This window comes from Ovis canadensis, chromosome 9 (assembly GCF_042477335.2).
Source record: "Ovis canadensis isolate MfBH-ARS-UI-01 breed Bighorn chromosome 9, ARS-UI_OviCan_v2, whole genome shotgun sequence".
Lineage (NCBI taxonomy): Eukaryota > Metazoa > Chordata > Mammalia > Artiodactyla > Bovidae > Ovis > Ovis canadensis.
In genome coordinates this window covers 3,039,685-3,053,038 of record NC_091253.1, presented here as the reverse complement: position 1 = coordinate 3,053,038, position 13,354 = coordinate 3,039,685, and positions in this window count along the sequence as shown.

The window sequence follows — 13,354 nt, the reverse complement described above, 5'->3', positions numbered from 1 at the left end:
GTTCCTCTGGAATGGACTGACACATCTGGGGGACTCTTGGAATGGTGGCACGACTATGGAGTTCCTCTCGCTATTCATGTGGAGAGCGCCTCCTCTTGAGATGCGACGGGAACGCCGGGAATTCTTTCCCTACGAAACAGGGAAAGGATCCCTCATCTCGAGCTAGGAGGCGGAAACGGGGCTCCCCTGGATGTGTGCGGGACCCCACGTGCTTCCTCTCGAGTGGAGATGGGTATGTCGGGGAACTTCTTGAGTTGCAGCAATGGTGTGAAGGACCCTTTGGAAGTTCCAGTGGTTAGATGTGATTGGCCTCGAGAAGCCTCAGCGGAAATGGGCCTCATCTGGCCTGGAGGGCAAAACCTCCTGGATTTTCTCGAGTTGCGGCAGGTGCTCTCGACTTACGACGGGGACCTCAGGGACCCGCTCTGGTGGCCTCAGGAAAGGCCAGTCCCCATGCGAGTTCCTCGGGGGCGTCTCGGGATTCCTCTCCCGTCGATGCCGGGGCCTAAGACCTTGTGTGGAGTCGGGGCCGGAACCTGAGGATTCCTCTCCAGTGCTGACATGGATCTTGGGGTACTTCTGGAGTCTCCCCAGGGGAGTCAGTCCTCGTCTCGAATGCGGGCATGCACTTGCGCTTTCCTCCAGAGCGGTAGCAGCAGTGTCACGCAGTCCGCCGCGTGGATCAAAGGATCTATGGTTTTCCCTCGAGTCTTTCCCACGAGGCTTTCCCACGAGGTTTTCCCACAGGGCTGTCCCACGTGCACACGTGGTGGGAGTCGATCCTCGGCTTGAACGTCAAGGCAGTGCAGGGAAAACAGGTTCCTCTGGAATGGACTGACACATCTGGGGGACTCTTGGAATGGTGGCACGACCCTGGAGTTCCTCTCGCCTTTCCTGTGGAGAGCGCCTCCTCTTGAGATGCGACGGGAACGCCGGGAATTCTTTCCCTACGAAACAGGGAAAGGATCCCTCATCTCGAGCGAGGAGGCGGAAACGGGGCTCCCCTGGATGTGTGCGGGACCCTCGTGCTTCCTCTCGTGTGGAGACGGGTATGTCGGGGAACTTCTTGAGTTGCAGCAAGGGTGTGAAGGACCCTTTGGAAGTTCCAGTGGTTAGACGTGATTAGCCTCGAGAAGCCTCAGCGGAAATGGGCCTCATCTCGCCTGGAGGGCAAAACCTCCTGGATTTTCTCGAGTTGCGGCAGGTGCTCTCGACTTACGACGGGGCCCTCAGGGACCCGCTCTGGTGGCCTCAGGAAAGGCCAGTCCCCATACGAGTTCCTCGGGGGCCTCTCGTGATTCCTCTCCCGTCGATGCCGGGGCCTTAAACCTTGTGTGGAGTCGGGGCCGAAACCTGAGGATTCCTCTCCAGTGCTGACATGGATCTTGGGGTACTTCTGGAGTCTCCCCAGGGGAGTCAGTCCTCGTCTCGAATGCGGGCATGCACTTGCGCTTTCCTCCAGAGCGGTAGCAGCAGTGTCACGCAGTCCGCCGCGTGGATCAAAGGATCTATGGTTTTCCCTCGAGTCTTTCCCACGAGGCTTTCCCACGAGGCTTTCCCACAGGGCTGTCCCACGTGCACACGTGGTGGGAGTCGATCCTCGGCTTGAACGTCAAGGCAGTGCAGGGAAAACAGGTTCCTCTGGAATGGACTGACACATCTGGGGGACTCTTGGAATGGTGGCACGACCCTGGAGTTCCTCTCGCCTTTCCTGTGGAGAGCGCCTCCTCTTGAGATGCGACGGGAACGCCGGGAATTCTTTCCCTACGAAACAGGGAAAGGATCCCTCATCTCGAGTAGGAGGCGGAAACGGGGCTCCCCTGGATGTGTGCGGGACCCACGTGCTTCCTCTCGAGTGGAGACGGGTATGTCGGGGAACTTCTTGAGTTGCAGCAAGGGTGTGAAGGACCCTTTGGAAGTTCCAGTGGTTAGATGTGATTAGCCTCGAGAAGCCTCAGCGGAAATGGGCCTCATCTCGCCTGGAGGGCAAAACCGCCTGGATTTTCTCGAGTTGCGGCAGGTGCTCTCGACTTACGATGGGGACCTCAGGGACCCGCTCTGGTGGCCTCAGGAAAGGCCAGTCCCCATGCGAGTTCCTCGGGGGCCTCTCGGGATTCCTCTCCCGTGGATGCCGGGGCCTAAGACCTTGTGTTTAGTCGGGGCCGGAACCTGAGGATTCCTCTCCAGTGCTGACATGGATCTTGGGGTACTTCTGGAGTCTCCCCAGGGGAGTCAGTCCTCGTCTCGAATGCGGGCATGCACTTGCGCTTTCCTCCAGAGCGGTAGCAGCAGTGTCACGCAGTCCGCCGCGTGGATCAAAGAATCTATGGTTTTCCCTCGAGTCTTTCCCACGAGGCTTTCCCACGAGGCTTTCCCACAGGGCTGTCCCACGTGCACACGTGGTGGGAGTCGATCCTCGGCTTGAACGTCAAGGCAGTGCAGGGAAAACAGGTTCCTCTGGAATGGACTGACACATCTGGGGGACTCTTGGAATGGTGGCACGACCCTGGAGTTCCTCTCGCCTTTCCTGTGGAGAGCGCCTCCTCTTGAGATGCGACGGGAACGCCGGGAATTCTTTCCCTACGAAACAGGGAAAGAATCCCTCATCTCGAGCTAGGAGGCGGAAACGGGGCTCCCCTGGATGTGTGCGGGACCCCACATGCTTCCATTCGAGTGGAGACGGGTATGTCGGGGAACTTCTTGAGTTGCAGCAATGGTGTGAAGGACCCTATGGAAGTTCCAGTGGTTAGATGTGATTGGCCTCAAGAAGCCTCAGCGGAAATGGGCCTCATCTCGCCTGGAGGGCAAAACCTCCTGGATTTTTTCGAGTTGCGGCAGGTGCTCTCGACTTACGACGGGGACCTCAGGGACCCGCTCTGGTGGCCTCAGGAAAGGCCAGTCCCCATGCGAGTTCCTCGGGGGCCTCTCGGGATTCCTCTCCCGTCGATGCCGGGGCCTAAGACCTTGTGTTGAGTCGGGGCCGGAACCTGAGGATTCCTCTCCAGTGTTGACATGGATCTTGGGGTACTTCTGGAGTCTCCCCAGGGGAGTCAGTCCTCGTCTCAAATACGGGCATGCACTTGCGCTTTCCTCCAGAGCGGTAGCAGCAGTGTCACGCAGTCCGCCGCGTGGATCAAAGGATCTATGGTTTTCCCTCGAGTCTTTCCCACGAGGCTATCCCACGAGGCTTTCCCACAGGTCTGTCCCACGTGCACACGTGGTGGGAGTAGATCCTCGGCTTGAACGTCAAGGCAGTGCAGGGAAAACAGGTTCCTCTGGAATGGACTGACACATATGGGGGACTCTTGGAATGGTGGCACGACCCTGGAGTTCCTCTCGCCTTTCCTGTGAAGAGCGCCTCCTCTTGAGATGCGACGGGAACGCCGGGAATTCTTTCCCTACGAAACAGGGAAAGGATCCCTCATCTCGAGCTAGGAGGCGGAAACGGGGCTCCCCTGGATGTGTGCGGGACCCCACGTGCTTCCTCTCGCGTGGAGACGGGTATGTCGGGGAACTTCTTGAGTTGCAGCAATGGTGTGAAGGACCCTTTGGAAGTTCCAGTGGTTAGATGTGATTGGCCTCGAGAATCCTCAGCGGAAATGGGCCTCATCTCGCCTGGAGGGCAAAACCTCCTGGATTTTCTCGAGTTGCGGCAGGTGCTCTCGACTTACGACGGGGACCTCAGGGACCCGCTCTGGTGGCCTCAGGAAAGGCCAGTCCCCATGCGAGTTCCTCGGGGGCCTCTGGGGATTCCTTTCCCGTCGATGCCGGGGCCTAAGTCCTTGTGTGGAGTCGGGGTCGGAACCTGAGGATTCCTCTCCAGTGCTGACATGGATCTGGGGGTACTTCTGGAGTCTCCCCAGGGGAGTCAGTCCTCGTCTCGAATGCGGGCATGCACTTGCGCTTTCCTCCAGAGCGGTAGCAGCAGTGTCACGCAGTCCGCCGCGTGGATCAAAGGATCTATGGTTTTCCCTCGAGTCTTTTCCCCGAGGCTTTCCCACGAGGCTTTCCCACAGGGCTGTCCCACGTGCACACGTGGTGGGAGTCGATCCTTGGCTTGAACGTCAAGGCAGTGCAGGGAAAACAGGTTCCTCTGGAATGGACTGACACATCTGGGATACTCTTGGACGGTGGCACGACCCTTCAGTTCCTCTCGACTTTCCTGTGGAGAGCGCCTCCTCTTGAGATGCGACGGGAACGCCGGGAATTCTTTCCCTACGAAACAGGGAAAGGATCCCTCATCTCGAGCTAGGAGTCGGAAACGGAGCTCCCCTGGATGTGGGCGGGACACCACGTGCTTCCTCTCGAGTGGAGACGGGTATGTCGGGGAACTTCTTGAGTTGCAGCAATGGTGTGAAGGACCCTTTGGAAGTTCCAGTGGTTAGACGTGATTAGCCTCGAGAAGCCTCAGCGGAAATGGGCCTCATCTCGCCTGGAGGGCAAAACCTCCTGGATTTTCTCGAGTTGCGGCAGGTGCTCTCGACTTACGACGGGGACCTCAGGGACCCGCTCTGGTGGCGTCAGGAAAGGCCATTCCCCATGCGAGTTCCTCGGGAGCGTCTCGGGATTCCTCTCCCTTCGATGCCGGGGCCTAAGACCTTGTGTGGAGTCGGGGCCGGAACCTGAGGATTCCTCTCCAGTGCTGACATGGATCTTGGGGTACTTCTGGAGTCTCCCCAGGGGAGTCAGTCCTTGTCTCGAATGCGGGCATGCACTTGCGCTTTCCTCCAGAGCGGTATCAGCAGTGTCACCCAGTCCGCCGCGTGGATCAAAGGATCTATGGTTTTCCCTCGAGTCTTTCCCACGAGGCTTTCCCACGAGGCTTTCCCACAGGGCTGTCCCACGTGCACACGTGGTGGGAGTCGATCCTCGGCTTGAACGTCAAGGCAGTGCAGGGAAAACAGGTTCCTCTGGAATGGACTGACACATCTGGGGGACTCTTGGAATGGTGGCACGACCCTGGAGTTCCTCTCGCCTTTCCTGTGGAGAGCGCCTCCTCTTGAGATGCGACGGGAACGCCGGGAATTCTTTCCCTACGAAACAGGGAAAGGATCCCTCATCTCGAGCTAGGAGGCGGAAACGGGGCTCCCCTGGATGTGTGCGGGCCACCACGTGCTTCCTCTCGAGTGCAGACGGGTATGTCGGGGAAGTTCTTAAGTTGCAGCAAGGGTGTGAAGGACCCTTTGGAAGTTCCAGTGGTTAGATGTCATTGGCCTCGAGAAGCCTCAGCGGAAATGGGCCTCATCTCGCCTGGAGGGCAAAACCTCCTGGATTTTCTCGAGTTGCGGCAGGTGCTCTCGACTTACGACGGGGACCACAGGGACCCGCTCTGGTGGCCTCAGGAAAGGCCAGTCCCCATGCGAGTTCCTCGGGGGCCACTCGGGATTCCTCTCCAGTCGATGCCGGGGCCTAAGACCTTGTGTGGAGTCGGGGCCGGAACCTGAGGATTCCTCTCCAGTGCTGACATGGATCTTGGGGTACTTCTGGAGTCTCCCCAGGGGAGTCAGTCCTCGTCTCGAATGCGGGCATGCACTTGCGCTTTCCTCCAGAGCGGTAGCAGCAGTGTCACGCAGTTCGACACGTGGATCAAAGGATCTATGGTTTTCCCTCGAGTCTTTCCCACGAGGCTTTCCCACGAGGCTTTCCCACAGGGCTGTCCCACGTGCACACGTGGTGGGAGTCGATCCTCGGCTTGAACGTCAAGGCAGTGCAGGGAAAACAGTTTCCTCTGGAATGGACTGACACATCTGGGGGACTTTTGGAATGGTGTCACGACCCTGGAGTTCCTCTCGCCTTTCCTGTGGAGAGCGCCTCCTCTTGAGATGCGACGCGAACTCCGGGAATTCTTTCCCTACGAAACAGGGAAAGGATCCCTCATCTCGAGCTAGGAGGCGGAAACGGGGCTCCCCTGGATGTGTGCGGGACCCACGTTCTTCCTCTCGAGTGAAGACGGGAATGTCGGGGAATTTCTTGAGTTGCAGCAAGGGTGTGAAGGACCCTTTGGAAGTTCCAGTGGTTAGACGTGATTAGCCTCGAGAAGCCTCAGCGGAAATGGGCCTCATCTCGCCTGGAGGGCAAAACCTCCTGGATTTTCTCGATTTGCGGCAGGTGCTCTCGACTTACGACGGGGACCTCAGGGACCCGCTCTGGTGGCCTCAGGAAAGGCCAGTCCCCATGCGAGTTCCTCGGGGGCCTCTGGGGATTCCTCTCCCGTCGATGCCGGGGCTTAAGTCCTTGTGTGGAGTCGGGGTCGGAACCTGAGGATTCAGGTGCTGACATGGATCTTGGGGTACTTCTGGAGTCTCCCCAGGGGAGTCAGTCTTCGTCTCGAATGAGGGCATGCACTTGCGCTTTCCTCAAGAGCGGTAGCAGCAGTGTCACGCAGTCCGCTGCGTGGATCAAAGGATCTATGGTTTTCCCTCGAGTCTTTTCCCCGAGGCTTTCCCACGAGGCTTTCCCACAGGGCTGTCCCACGTGCACACGTGGTGGGAGTAGATCCTTGGCTTGAAAGTCAAGGCAGTGCAGGGAAAACAGGTTCCTCTGGAATGGACTGACACATCTGGGTGACTCTTGGAATGGTGGCACGACCCTGGAGTTCCTCTCGCCTTTCCTGTGGAGAGCGCCTCCTCTTGAGATGCGACGGGAACGCCGGGAATTCGTTCCCTACGAAACAGGGAAAGGATCCCTCATCTCGAGATAGGAGATGGAAACGGAGCTCTCCTGGATTTGGGCGGGACACCACGTGCTTCCTCTCGAGTGGAGACGGGTACGTGGGGGAACTTCTTGAGTTGCAGCAATGGTGTGAAGGACCCTTTGGAAGTTCCAGTGGTTCGACGTAATTAGCCTCGAGAAGCCTCAGCAGAAATGGGCCTCATCTCGCCTGGAGGGCAAAACCTCCTGGATTTTCTCGAGTTGCGGCAGGTGCTCTCGACTTAAGACGGGGATCTCAGGGACCCGCTCTGATGGCCTCAGGAAAGGCCAGTCCCCATGCGAGTTCCTCGGGGGCCTCTCGGCATTCCTCTCCCGTCGATACCAGGGCCTAAGACCTTGTGTGGAGTCGGGGCCGGAACCTGAGGATTCCTCTCCAGTGCTGACATGGATCTTGGGGTACTTCTGGAGTCTCCCCAGGGGAGTCAGTCCTCGTCTCGAATGCGGGCATGCACTTGCGCTTTCCTCCAGAGCGGTAGCAGCAGTGTCACGCAGTCCGCCGCGTGGATCAAAGGATCTATGGTTTTCCCTCGAGTCTTTCCCACGAGGCTTTCCCACGAGGCTTTCCCACAGGGCTGTCCCACGTGCACACGTGGTGGGAGTCGATCCTCGGCTTGAACGTCAAGGCAGTTCAGGGAAAACAGGTTCCTCTGGAATGGACTGACACATCTGGGGGACTCTTGGAATGGTGGAACGACCCTGGAGTTCCTCTCGCCTTTCCTGTGGAGAGCGCCTCCTCTTGAGATGCGACGGGAACGCCGGGAATTCTTTCCCTACGAAACAGGGAAAGGATCCCTCATCTCGAGCTAGGAGGCGGAAACGGGGCTCCCCTGGATGTGTGCGGGACCCACGTGCTTCCTCTCGAGTGGAGACGGGTATGTCGGGGAACTTCTTGAGTTGCAGCAAGGGTGTGAAGGACCCTTTGGAAGTTCCAGTGGTTAGACGTGATTAGCCTCGAGAAGCCTCAGCGGAAATGGGCCTCATCTCGCCTGGAGGGCAAAACCTCCTGGATTTTCTCGAGTTGCGGCAGGTGCTCTCGACTTACGACGGGGACCTCAGGGACCCGCTCTGGTGGCCTCAGGAAAGGCCAGTCCCCATGCGAGTTCCTCGGGGGCCTCTGGGGATTCCTCTCCCGTCGATGCCGGGGCCTAAGACCTTGTGTGGAGTCGGGGTCGGCACCTGAGGATTCCTCTCCAGTGCTGACATGGATCTTGGGGTACTTCTGGAGTCTCCCCAGGGGAGTCAGTCTTCGTCTCGAATGCGGGCATTCACTTGCGCTTTCCTCCAGAGCGGTAGCAGCAATGTCACGCAGTCCGCCGCGTGGATCAAAGGATCTATGGTTTTCCCTCGAGTCTTTTCCACGAGGCTTTCCCACGAGGCTTTCCCACAGGCTGTCCCACGTGCACACGTGGTGGGAGTCGATCCTTGGCTTGAACGTCAAGGCAGTGCAGGGAAAATAGGTTCCTCTGGAATGGACTGACATATCTGGGGGACTCTTGGAATGGTGGCACGACCCTGGAGTTCCTCTCGCCTTTCCTGTGGAGAGCGCCTCCTCTTGAGATGCGACGGGAACGCCCGGAATTCTTTCCCTACGAAACAGGGAAAGGATCCCTCATCTCGAGCTAGGAGGCAGAAACGGAGCTCCCCTGGATGTGGGCGGGACACCACGTGCTTCCCCTCGAGTGGAGACGGGTATGTCGGGGAACTTCTTGAGTTGCAGCAAGGGTGTGAAGGACCCTTTGGAAGTTCCAGTGGTTAGACGTGATTAGCCTCGAGAAGCCTCAGCGGAAATGGGCCTCATCTCGCCTGGAGGGCAAAACCTCCTGGATTTTCTCGAGTTGCGGCAGGTGCTCTCGACTTACGACGGGGACCTCAGGGACCCGCTCTGGTGGCCTCAGGAAAGGCCAGTCCCCATGCGAGTTCCTCGGGGGCCTCTCGGGATTCCTCTCCCGTCGATGCCGGGGCCTAAGACCTTGTGTGGAGTCGGGGCCGGAACCTGAGGATTCCTCTCCAGTGCTGACATGGATCTTGGGGTACTTCTGAAGTCTCCCCAGGGGAGTCAGTCCTCGTCTCGAATGCGGGCATGCACTTGCGCTTTCCTCCAGAGCGGTAGCAGCAGTGTCACGCAGTCCGCCGCGTGGATCAAAGGATCTATGGTTTTCCCTCGAGTCGTTCCCACGAGGCTTTCCCACGAGGCTTTCCCACAGGGGTGTCCCACGTGCACACGTGGTGGTAGTCGATCCTCGGCTTGAACGTCAAGGCAGTGCAGGGAAAACAGGTTCCTCTGGAATGGACTGACACATCTGGGGGACTCTTGGAATGGTGGCACGACCCTGGAGTTCCTCTCGCCTTTCCTGTGGAGAGCGCCTCCTCTTGAGATGCGACGGGAACTCCGGGAATTCTTTACCTACGAAACAGGGAAAGGATCCCTCATCTCGAGCTAGGAGGCGGAAACGGGGCTCCCCTGGATGTGTGCGGGACCCACGTGCTTCCTCTCGAGTGGAGACGGGTATGTCGGGGAACTTCTTGAGTTGCAGCAAGGGTGTGAAGGACCCTTTGGAAGTTCCAGTGGTTAGACGTGATTAGCCTCGAGAAGCCTCATTGGAAATGGGCCTCATCTCGCCTGGAGGGCAAAACCTCCTGGATTTTCTCGAGTTGTGGCAGGTGCTCTCGACTTACGACGGGGACCTCAGGGACCCGCTCTGGTGGCCTCAGGAAAGGCCAGTCCCCATGCGAGTTCCTCGGGGGCGTCTCGGGATTCCTCTCCCGTCGATGCCGGGTCCTAAGACCTTGTGTGGAGTCGGGGCCGGAACCTGAGGATTCCTCTCCAGTGCTGACATGGATCTTGGGGTAGTTCTGGAGTCTCCCCAGGGGAGTCACTCCTCGTCTCGAATGCGGGCATGCACTTGCGCTTTCCTCCAGAGCGGTAGCAGCAGTGTCACGCAGTCCGCCGCGTGGATCAAAGGATCTATGGTTTTCCCTCGAGTCTTTCCCACGAGGCTTTCCCACGAGGCTTTCCCACAGGGCTGTCCCACGTGCACACGTGGTGGGAGTCGATCTTCGGATTGAACGTCAAGGCAGTGCAGGGAAAACAGGTTCCTCTGGAATGGACTGACACATCTGGGGGACTCTTGGAATGGTGTCACGACCCTGGAGTTCCTCTCGCCTTTCCTGTGGAGAGCGCCTTCTCTTGAGATGCGACTGGAACGCCGGGAATTCTTGCCCTACGAAAAAGGGAAGGATCCCTCATCTCGAGCTATTAGGCGGAAACGGGGCTCCCCTGGATGTGTGAGGGACCCCACGTGCTTCCTCTCGAGTGGAGACGGGTATGTCGGGGATCTTCTTGAGTTTCAGCAATGGTGTGAAAGACCCTTTGGAAGTTCCAGTGGTTAGATGTGATTGGCCTCGAGAAGCCTCAGCGGAAATGGGCCTCATCTCGCCTGGAGGGCAAAACCTCCTGGATTTTCTCGAGTTGCGGCAGGTGCTCTCGACTTACGACGGGGACCTCAGGGACCCGCTCTGGTGGCCTCAGGAAAGGCCAGTCCCCATGCGAGTTCCTCGGGGGCCTCTCGGGATTCCTCTCCCGTCGATGCCGGGGCCTAAGACCTTGTGTGGAGTCGGGGCCGGAACCTGAGGATTCCTCTCCAGTGCTGACATGGATCTTGGGGTACTTCTGGAGTCTCCCCAGGTGAGTCAGTCCTCGTCTCGAATATGGGCATGCACTTGCGCTTTCCTCCAGAGCGGTAGCAGCAGTGTCATGCAGTCCGCCGCGTGGATCAAAGGATCTATGGTTTTCCCTCGAGTCTTTCCCACGATGCTTTCCCACGAGGCTTTCCCACAGGGCTGTCCCACGTGCACACGTGGTGGGAGTCGATCCTCGGCTTGAACGTCAAGGTAGTGCAGGGAAAAAAGGTTCCTCTGGAATGGACTGACACATCTGGGGGACTCTTGGAATGGTGTCTCGACCCTGGAGTTCCTCTCGCCTTTCCTGTGGAGAGAGCCTCCTCTTTAGATGCGACGGGAACGCCGGGAATTCTTTCCCTACGAAACAGGGAAAGGATCCCTCATCTCGAGCTAGGAGGCGGAAAAGGGGCTCCCCTGGATGTGTGCGGGACCCCACGTGCTTCCTCTCGAGTGGAGACGGGTATGTTGGGGAACTTCTTTAGTCGCAGCATGGGTGTGAAGGACCCGTTGGAAGTTCCAGTATTTAGACGTGATTAGCCTCGAGAAGCCTCAGCGGAAATGGGCCTCATCTCGCCTGGAGGGCAAAACCTCCTGGATTTTCTCGAGTTGCGGCAGGTGCTCTCGACTTACGACGGGGACCTCAGGGACCCGCTCTGGTGGCCTCAGGAAAGGCCAGTCCCCATGCGAGGTCCTCGGGGGCCTCTGGGGATTCCTCTACCATCGATGCCGGTGCCTAAGACCTTGTGTGGAGTCGGGGCCGGAACCTGAGGATTCCTCTCCAGTGCTGACATGGATCTTGGGGTACTTCTGGAGTCTCCCCAGGGGAGTCAGTCCTCGTCTCGAATGTGGGCATGCACTTGCGCTTTCCTCCAGAGCGGTAGCAGCAGTGTCACGCAGTCCACCGCATGGATCAAGGGATCTATGGTTTTCCCTCGAGTCTTTCCCACGAGGCTTTCCCACGAGGCTTACCCATAGGGCTGTCCCACGTGCACACGTGGTGGGAGTCGATCCTTGGCTTGAACGTCAAGGCAGTGCAGGGAAAACAGGTTCCTCTGGAATGGACTGACACATCTTGGGGACTCTTGGAATGGTGGCACGACCCTGGAGTTCCTCTCGCCTTTCCTGTGGAGAGCGCCTCCTCTTGAGATGCGACGGGAACGCCGGGAATTCTTTCCCTACGAAACAGGGAAAGGATCCCTCATCTCGAGCTAGGAGGCGGAAACGGGGCTCCCCTGGATGTGTGCGGGACCCCACGTGCTTCCTTTCGAGTGGAGACGGGTATGTCGGGGAACTTCTTGAGTTGCAGCAAGGGTGTGAAGGACCCTTTGGAAGTTCCAGTGTTTAGACGTGATTAGCCTCGAGAAGCCTCAGCGGAAATGAGCCTCATCTCGCCTGGAGGGCAAAACCTCCTGGATTTTCTCGAGTTGCGGCAGGTGATCTCGACTGACGATGGGGACCTCAGGGACCCGCTCTGGTGGCCTCAGGAAAAGCCAGTCCCCATGCGAGTTCCTCGGGGGCCTCTCGGGATTCCTCTCCCGTCGATGCCGGGGCCTAAGACTTTGTGTGGAGTCTGGGCCGGAAGCTGAGGATTCCTCTCCAGTGCTGACATGGATCTTGGGGTACTTCTGGAGTCTCCCCAGGGGAGTCAGTCCTCGTCTCGAATGCGGGCATGCACTTCCGCTTTCCTCCAGAGCGGTAGCAGCAGTGTCACGCAGTCCGCCGCGTGGATCAAAGGATCTATGGTTTTCCCTCGAGACTTTCCCACGAGGCTTTCCCACGAGGCTTTCCCACAGGGCTCTCCCACGTGGACACGTGGTGGGAGTCGAACTTCGGCTTCAACGTCAAGGCAGTGCAGGGAAAACAGGTTCCTCTGTAATGGACTGACACATCTGGGGGTCTCTTGGAATGGTGTCACGACCCTGGAGTTCCTCTCGCCTTTCCTGTGGAGAGCGCCTCCTCTTGAGATGCGACTGGAACGCTGGGAATTCTTTCCCTTCGAAACAGGGAAAGGATCCCTCATCTCGAGCTAGGAGGCGGAAAAGGGGCTCCCCTGGATGTGTGCGGGACACCACGTGCTTTCTCTCGAGTGCAGACGGGTATGTCGGGGAACTTCTTGAGTTGCAGCAAGGGTGTGAAGGACCCTTTGGAAGTTCCAGTGGTTAGATGTGATTGGCCTCGAGAAGCCTCAGCGGAAATGGGCCTCATCTCGCCTGGAGGGCAAAACCTCCTGGATTTTCTCGAGTTGCGGCAGGTGCTCTCGACTTACGACTGGGATCTCAGGGACCCGCTCTGGTGGCCTCAGGAAAGGCCAGTCCCCATGAGAGTTCCTCGGGGGCCTCTCGGGATTCTTCTCCCGTCGATGCCAGGGCCTAAGACCTTGTGTGGAGTCGGGGCCGGAACCTGAGGATTCCTCTCAAGTGCTGACATGGATCTTGGGCTACTTCTGGAGTCTCCCCAGGGGAGTCAGTCCTCGTCTCGAATGCGGGCATGCACTTGCGCTTTCCTCCAGAGCGGTAGCAGCGGTGTCACGCAGTCCGCCGCGTGGATCAAAGGATCTATGCTTTTCCCTCGAGTCTTTCCCACGAGGCTTTCCCACAGGGCTGTCCCACGTGCACACGTGGTGGGAGTCGATGCTCGGCTTGAACGTCAAGGCAGTGCAGGGAAAACAGGTTCCTCTGGAATGGACTGACACATCTGGGGGAATCTTGGAATGGTGACACGACCCTGGAGTTCCTCTCGCCTTTCCTGTGGAGAGCGCCTCCTCTTGAGATGCGACGGGAACGCCGGGAATTCTTTCCCTACGAAACAGGGATAGGATCCCTCATCTCGAGCTAGGAGGCGGAAACGGGGCTCCCCTGGATGTGTGCGGGACACCACGTGCTTCCTCTCGAGTGGAGACGGGTATGTCGGGGAACTTCTTGAGTTAGGCAAGGGTGTGAGGGACCCTTTGGTAGTTCCAGTG